Source organism: Penaeus monodon, chromosome 24 (genome assembly GCF_015228065.2).
Source record: "Penaeus monodon isolate SGIC_2016 chromosome 24, NSTDA_Pmon_1, whole genome shotgun sequence".
Taxonomy (NCBI): domain Eukaryota; kingdom Metazoa; phylum Arthropoda; class Malacostraca; order Decapoda; family Penaeidae; genus Penaeus; species Penaeus monodon.
In genome coordinates, this window is record NC_051409.1 from 36,626,810 (window position 1) to 36,627,015 (window position 206).

General features: G+C 35.4%; 1 protein-coding gene across 2 annotated transcripts in view; it reads left to right on the plus strand.

Annotated features, from left to right (window-relative positions):
* Nucleotides 1–206, plus strand: part of LOC119588768 (WASH complex subunit 1-like) — a gene marked incomplete in the record, with an annotated part of 11,054 nt that overhangs the window by 5,730 nt on the left and 5,118 nt on the right.

The window sequence follows — 206 nt, forward strand, 5'->3', positions numbered from 1 at the left end:
CACGTTCTTGAAAATAGTCATACAGTGTTTTCCTTTTTATCCATGGCATTGAAAAATTATTATACTGTAAAATCTTAAACCATTGCCACCAGGAAAACATGGTAGTCACTGTAGTGCTGTTTTGTGAAATGTAGCTACACAATTGCTCTGGCGGTCTATGTAATCTCGCTTGATATCTCTCTTTCTTGAGTTTTCAGGATTTTTTG